The sequence below is a fragment of the Arachis ipaensis genome, chromosome B9, assembly GCF_059453495.1.
Source record: "Arachis ipaensis isolate K30076 ecotype BB chromosome B9, ASM5945349v1, whole genome shotgun sequence".
Lineage (NCBI taxonomy): Eukaryota > Viridiplantae > Streptophyta > Magnoliopsida > Fabales > Fabaceae > Arachis > Arachis ipaensis.
Genome location: NC_142444.1, coordinates 112,300,246 through 112,307,452, shown reverse-complemented (window position 1 = coordinate 112,307,452; position 7,207 = coordinate 112,300,246). Strand labels below are relative to the sequence as shown.

Genomic DNA, 7,207 nt, shown 5'->3' with positions numbered 1-7,207 from the left:
ATTTTGATATACACCATGCCAACATTTTTCTCTTGGTAGCTCTCTTTCTCATTGCTCACCAAGGGTATGGGAGGTTGTGCACACTCTTTTATACTTTCAACTCCATGTCCAATGGGAGAGGATTCCATTGTAGAGAGGAATTCATCCATGATTGAATCCATCTCTTGATAAACCTCTTCCAAGTCTCCAACGACGGTATGCCTTAGAGGTTGCGCACCTTCTTCAACTTCAATATCAAGCTCCTTGGAAGAGTGCTCCATGAGACTACATTCCCTTGGACTTTCAACATCTCCTAAATCTTCAACCACTTCTTCCTTTTCTTCAATGATTATAGGTTCCTCTAGTTGCTCCAATACAAAATTTGACTCCTCTTTCTCCACCGAATTTTCCAATTTCACCTTCATACTTTGCTCTTCTTTTGACTTTTCACATGTGGTCACGGAAGTACCTTGAGTATTCAAGCATTGGTGGGCTAAAGTGTGCACCACCTTGGTCAAATTGGTCACAAACTCAAGTGTATCCCGCTTCATGGCTTCTTGTCCTTGGAGTAACAAAGTGAGAGGATCGTCTATTGGGGCTTGTGGTGGGTAGGAAGGTTCATTATTTTGGAGGGAGGGTTCATGGTAGGAAGGTGGTTCTTCTTGGTAAAGGTATGGAGATGATGAGTATTGAGGTGGTTCTTGGTAGTGATCTCGATAGGGTGGTGGTTCTGAGGGCGCTTGCTCATAATGGTCATAAGAATATGGTGGGGGTGGTTGGTTATATGAGGGGTAGGGATCATAGGATGGTGCTTGGTATGGGAAGGCTTGTGAGAATGGTTGAGGTTCATGTTGAGGGTGGGAGTCATAGGCATATGGTGGCGGTGCTTGGAAGTCACAAGGTGATTCACCATAGCCATTGGATTGGTATGCATCATAGAATGGCTCTTCTTCATAGTGCGTTGGTGGGGGTTGTTGCCATGATGATTGATCATAAGCATATGGCTCCTCCCACCTTTGGTCATCCCATTCTTGATACACATCTTCATTATAGTCCTCATTTCCTACAACATGTTGATAACCAAACTCATAGCCAAGGTGAGAATTCATGATGGCAAGAAGAAAATGAAAACAAAATCGAATAAGAAGCAAGAAAATTAAATCCTAAAACTAGCAAGAGCTAACAAAAGCAAATATATTCACACTATTCACATATATACAATAACCAATAACATAACACCATTGCATTCCCCGGCAACGGCGCCATTTTGATGAACGGATTTTTGATGGTATAGAATTTCACAAATGAATTCTCGTTGCAAGTATAGTTTCTAAACCAATCACTAATCCTTTCATACAAAAAGTTGTTTGTCACTAAAACAAACCCCTAGAATTTATAAACCGAAGTATTCAAACCTCGGGTCGTCCTCCCTATGAATTACAATAAAGTGTCTTGTTATTGGTTATGAGTTATTTTGGGGTTTTGGATAAGAAGCATGAAAAGTAAATGGCAATGAAAATAAACTAAAAACTATAAAAGGCTCTTGGAAAGGTGTGAGAACTAGAAGTCCTATCCTAGTTATCCTTCTCAATTGTGATGAGAATTGTTCATTGCTACCACTTAGTTAACCCTTACTAATTAAAGGAAAGTCAAGTGGATGAATTGACTTGAGCTACAAGTCCTAGCCAACTTCAAAGGATAGACTAGCTTTAGTGCATTCCAAACCAATTAGCAATCTCTCCAATTATCAATCAACAAAGGAATTAGATAGCTCAAGTATCACTAATTACTCTACCTAGGCCAAGAGGAACAAAATCTACACTAAAACTAAAAGAGACATTTTAACAAACACATAAAGTGCAAGAGGAGTAAACATTATTAAATGCAAGAATTAAAAGAATCTACAACTACAAAAAATAAGAGATCAACAATAGAAAAGCAAAGAAGACACATTTATTATGAATTACCTCTTATTGAATTGGAAGAATGTAGAAGGAACAATACTAGATCTACAACAAAGTATAAGAACAACATAAAGGAAATTACAATCAAAGGAATAGAAGAAAATTGAATGTAACTACAAGGAATTGAGAGATAGAAGTGGAAGAAAGCAAAGATTAAAAACCTAGATCTAAGAACTAAACCTAATCCTAATCCTAATTCTAGAGAGAAGTGAGAGCTTCTCTCTCTAAAACTCTAAACTAAAAGTGATTATATGTCAAAAGGTGATGATAATGATGCCTTCCCCTTAATCCTTCATCCTTTTATTCCTTTCCCTTAGCAATTTGGCGCCAAAAATGGGTTCAGAAACCCTCTCAAATCGCCAGGCACGTGTTGCATTAGTGAGGTCATGTGCCCTCATTGGCGCGCGCGCACACGGTACGCGTGCGCGTCCCTGGCTAATTTCGCGATGTGCGCGCGAGCGCCTTGTGCGCGCGCGCGTGCATGGCTGACTTTGCTTCTTTGACTTTTTTATGCTTCTCTCCACTTGTATGCTTCCTTCCTTGCTTCCTTTGATCCATGCCTAGCCTATTTCAATCCTGGAATTACTAGCAAACACATCAAGGCATCTTATGGAATCAAAGAAGAACTAGAATTCATCAAAATAAGGCTTAAAGAGCATGTTTTTACACTTAAGCACAAACATGGGAGAGATAACAAAATCATGCTAATTCCTAGGCTAAATGTGACAAAAGGTTATCAAAATACTCTAAATTCAATGCAAAACAAACCGTCAAATTGGGGTTTGTCATTCACCAAAAAAAATACGCTAGAGATGGCGACCTCCCCACACTTAAAATGAAGCATCGTCTTTGATGCTCACTCAAGCAGGGTGTGAAGGGGTGTCATCACTGGAAGGACGGGTAGCTGGAGTCTCTGTGGTGGCGGTCTGAGGGCACGGCAGTGACGGCGGCGCGGTGGGGTGGTGATCGCGGAGGGGGGCAGTAGCGGTGGAGGGAGGAAGGAGAAGGAAGAAGAAGAAAGAAGGGGAAGGAGGAAGGGGGGTGGGTGGCGACGGGGTCTGGGTGGTCGGCAGGGTGGCGGCGGTTGGTGATGGTGGCTGGGTGGTGGTGGTGTGATCGGAGAAGAAGAGAGGGAGGATAGGGGTTTGGGGGGGCGTGATGAGCGAATAATTTATACGCTTTTTGGCATTATTTTTAGTATGTTTTTAGTATATTTTAGTTAGTTTTTATTATGTTTTTATTAATTTTTAAATAAAAATCACTTTTCTGGACTTTACTATGAGTTTGTGTGTTTTTCTATGATTTCAGGTAATTTCTGGCTGAAATTGAGGGACCTGAGCAAAAATCTAATTCAGAGGCTGAAAAAGGACTGCACTCGAAGTGGATTTTCTGACCTCCCTGCACTCAAGTATTATTTTTGTTGGATTCTGACCTCCCTGCACTCGAAGTGGATTTTCTGGAGCTACAGAAGCCCAATTGGCACGCTCTAATTTGCGTTGGAAAGTAGACATCCTGAGCTTTCCAGAAATATATAATAGTTCATACTTTGCCCGAGATTTGATGGCCCAAACAGGCGTTCCAAGTCAGCTCAAGAATTTTGGCGTTTAACACCGGAACTGGCACAAAAGCTGGAGTTAAACGCCCAAACAGGCACAAAAGCTGGCGTTTAACTCCAAGAAAAGTCTCTACACATGGAAGCTTCAATGCTCAGCCCAAGCACACACCAGGTGGGCTCAAAAGAAGATTTCTACATTAATTACTTATTTCTGTAAACCCTAGGCTACTAGTTCTCTATAAATAGGACCTTTTGCTATTGTATTTTCATCTTTGGACGTTTAGTCCCTAGACCTTGGAGGCTGGCCATTTGGCCATGCTTACACCATTATCACTTTTGTATTTTCAACGGTGGAGTTTCTACATACCATAGATTAAGGTGTGGAGCTCTGCTGTTCTTCATGAATTAATACAAAGTACTATTGTTTTTCTATTCAACTCAAGTCTATTTTTTCTCCAAGATATTCATTCGCATCCAAGAACATGATGAATGTGATGATTATGTGACACTCATCACCATTCTCACCTATGAACGCGTGACTGACAACCACTTCCGTTCTACATGCAAACAAGCTTGAATGTGTATCTCTTGGGTTTCTAATCTAAGATTGGAACCTTCGTGGTATAGGCTAGAATTATTGGCGGCCATTCCTGAGATTCGGAACGTCTAAACCTTGTCTATGGTATTCTGAGTAGTATCTGGGTTGGGATGGCTGTGACGAGCTTCAAACTCATGATTGTTGGGCGTCTGACAGACGCAAAAGGATCAATGGATCCTATTCCAACATGATCGAGAACCGACAGATGATTAGCTGTGCGGTGACTGCGCATTTGGAACGTTTTCACTGAGAGGACAGGAAGTAGCCATTGACAACGGTGATGCCCAACATAAAGCTTGCCATGGAAAGGAGTATGAATGATTGGAAGAAGGCAATAAGAAAGCAGAGGTTCAGGAGGAACAAAGCATCTTCATACGCTTATTTGAAATTCCTACCAATGAATTACATAAGTATCTCTATCTTTATTTTATGTTTTATTTCTCTTTTAATTATCAATCCTCCATAACCATTTGAGTCTGCCTAACTGAGATTTACAAGATGACCATAGCTTGCTTCAAGCCGACTATCTCCGTGGGATCGACCCTTACTCACGTAAGGTATTACTTGGACGACCCAGTGCACTTGCTGGTTAGTTGTGCGGAATTGTGACAAAGTGTGATTCACGTTTAAAGAGCTCCAAGTCCTTTGGCACCATTGTTGATGATCACAATTTCGTACACCAAGTTTTTGGCGCCGTTGCCGGGGATTGTTCGAGTTTGGACAATTGACGGTTCATCTTGTTGCTTAGATTAGGTACTTTTCTTTTTATTTTTTAGAATGAATTCTAGAGTTTCAAGGTGATGTTCCTATCATCACAAAAGCTGATTGATTCTCATCAATTTAGCTGCTGAATGTAATGTCCTGCTGAAGTTTGGCTAGCCATGTCTAATCCTTTTATACTGAAGCTTTAGACTAACATTTCATGATTCCTGGAATTCTTATTAAAAGTTTTGAATCTCTTTATTCTCTTTTCCATATGATTTTCGAAAAATCACAAAAAAATTTATAAAATCAAAAATATTTTATGTATCTTAGTGTCAATTTCTAAGTTTGGTGTCTTGCATGCATTGTTTATTTGATCTTAGTTGCATTTTTTATTGTTTCTCATCATTAAAAATTCAAAAATATTTTCAAAACTATGTCTTTTCAAGTCAATGTTACAGAGAATTGAAGATTCAGAACATTCAGCAGAGGAATCAAACAGAAAAAGCTGGGCGTTCAAAACGCCCAGTGAAGAAGGAAAACTGGCGTTTAAACGCCAGCCAGGGCACCTGGCTGGGCGTTTAATGCCCAAAAAGGTAGGATTTTGGGCGTTAAACGCCAGAATGGATGCCATTCTGGGCGTTTAACGCCAGGATGACACTAGAGGGAATATTTTGTTTTTAATTCAAATCTTTTTCAAATTTTCATAATTTTTCAAAATCAAATATATTTTTCAAATCATATCTTTTCAATCATATCCTTTCAAAATCAATTTCTTTCCATTTTTTATTATTATAATTTTCGAAAATCCTTGCTACTATTAATGATTTACTTCAAAATTTTCAAGTTGTTACTTGCCTATTAAGAAAGGATCAAATTTTAAATTTTAAGAATCATATCTTTTAATTTCTTGTTAGTCAAGTAATCAACTTTAATTTTAAAACTTTCTCTTTTTAATTTGATTTTCAATCATATCTTCTCAATCATATCTTTTCAATCACATGTTTTTCAAAATTAAGTTTCAATCATATCTTTTTTATTTCTAATTTCAAAATCTTTTTCGAAAAATTACTTAATTTCTTTCCCAATCTTGATTTTCGAAAATCTCAATCAAATTTTCAAATTTCTTTTTATTATTTCAAAATCTTTTTAATTTATTTTTGAAAATTCTTCCCCTCTTCTCACAACCTTCTATTTAAGGGACTAACACTCCTCCTCAAGGTGCAATTCGAACTCTATCCTTCTTGATAAGTTCGAATTCTCTTCTATCTACCTCCTCTTTCTATTCTTCTTTTCCTCTGACACCTCAAGGAATCTCTATACTGTGACATAGAGGATTCCCTACTTTCTTGCTCTCTTCTCTTTCATATGAGCAGGAGCAAAGATAAAGGCATACTTGTTCAAGCTGATCCTGAACCTGAAAGGACCTTGAAGAGAAAGCTAAGAGAAGCTAAAGCACAATTCTCTCTAGAGGGCCTAACAGAGCTTTTCAAAGAAGAAGAAACAATAGCAGCTGAAAACAACAATGCCAACAATGCAAGGAAGGTGCTTGGTGACTTTACTGCACCTACTCCCGACTTCTATGGGAGAAGCATCTCAATCCCTGCTCAACTTTGAGCTTAAGCCTCAATTAGTTTCTCTAATGCAACAGAATTGCAAGTTTCATGGACTTCCATTGGAAGATCCTCATCAGTTCTTAGCTGAATTCTTGCAAATCTGTGACACTGTCAAGACCAATGGGGTTGATCCTGAGGTCTACAGACTTATGCTCTTCCCTTTTGCTGTAAGAGACAGAGCTAGGACATGGTTGGATTCACAACCCAAAGAAAGTCTGAACTCTTGGGAAAAGCTAGTCAATGCCTTCTTGGCAAAGTTCTTTCCACCTCAAAAATTGAGCAAGCTTAGAGTGGAAGTCCAAACCTTCAGACAAAAGGAAGGTGAATCCCTCTATGAAGCTTGGGAAAGATACAAAAAATTGATCAGAAGGTGTCCTTCTGACATGCTTTCAGAATGGAGTATCATAGGTATATTCTATGATGGTCTGTCTGAACTATCCAAGATGTCATTGGATAGCTCTGCTGGAGGATCTCTTCATCTGAAGAAGACGCCTGCAGAAGCTCAAGAACTCATTGAAATGGTTGTAAATAACCAATTTATGTACACTTCTGAAAGAAATCCTGTGAATAATGGGACAAATCAGAAGAAAGGAGTTCTCGAAATTAATACTCTGAATGCCATATTGGCTCAGAATAAAATATTGACTCAGCAAGTCAATATGATTTTTCAAAGTCTGTCTGGAATGCAAGTAGCAACAGTCAGTACCAAAGAAGCTTCATCTGAAGAAGAAGCTTATGATCCTGAGAACCCTGCAATGGAAGAGGTGAATTACATGGGAGAACCCTATGGAAA

General features: G+C 38.9%; 1 non-coding gene across 1 annotated transcript; it reads right to left on the bottom strand.

Annotated features, from left to right (window-relative positions):
• Positions 1-6,695: 6,695 nt before the first annotated feature.
• Positions 6,696-6,803, bottom strand: LOC148545934 (small nucleolar RNA R71). The gene has a single exon (XR_015901632.1). It is a non-coding gene; the product is annotated as a small nucleolar RNA R71 (small nucleolar RNA).
• Between the last annotated feature and the right edge of the window lie 404 nt (positions 6,804-7,207).